This window comes from Sinocyclocheilus grahami, unplaced genomic scaffold (assembly GCF_001515645.1).
Source record: "Sinocyclocheilus grahami isolate Dianchi unplaced genomic scaffold, SAMN03320097.WGS_v1.1 scaffold924.1, whole genome shotgun sequence".
Taxonomy (NCBI): Eukaryota; Metazoa; Chordata; class Actinopteri; order Cypriniformes; family Cyprinidae; genus Sinocyclocheilus; species Sinocyclocheilus grahami.
Window position 1 is genome coordinate 4,619 of NW_015506103.1, and position 311 is coordinate 4,929.

Below are 311 nucleotides of genomic sequence, written 5' to 3' on the forward strand. Positions count from 1 at the left end.
AACTATGGCAATTTGTCCGAAACATTTCCTGCATTTCTTCAGAGCTATCTTCATTTTATCCCACCTGTTCATCAGTATAAGAATGCCTAGGAACACTATGTTGTCATTACTTAGGAAAAATCCCAACATAAAAACAGTTAATGTCATAAGGCCAATCAAAATCCATAAGTTAGCCTCCTTACATAACGAAACATTAATATTCCAATCAGATACAGTGCACTAGTTACAATAATAACTAGTTCTCCCCAATAGACTAATTCATTCTGTTTTATCATTATAGTAGCAATATCAACAATTATTTTACCTAAGCT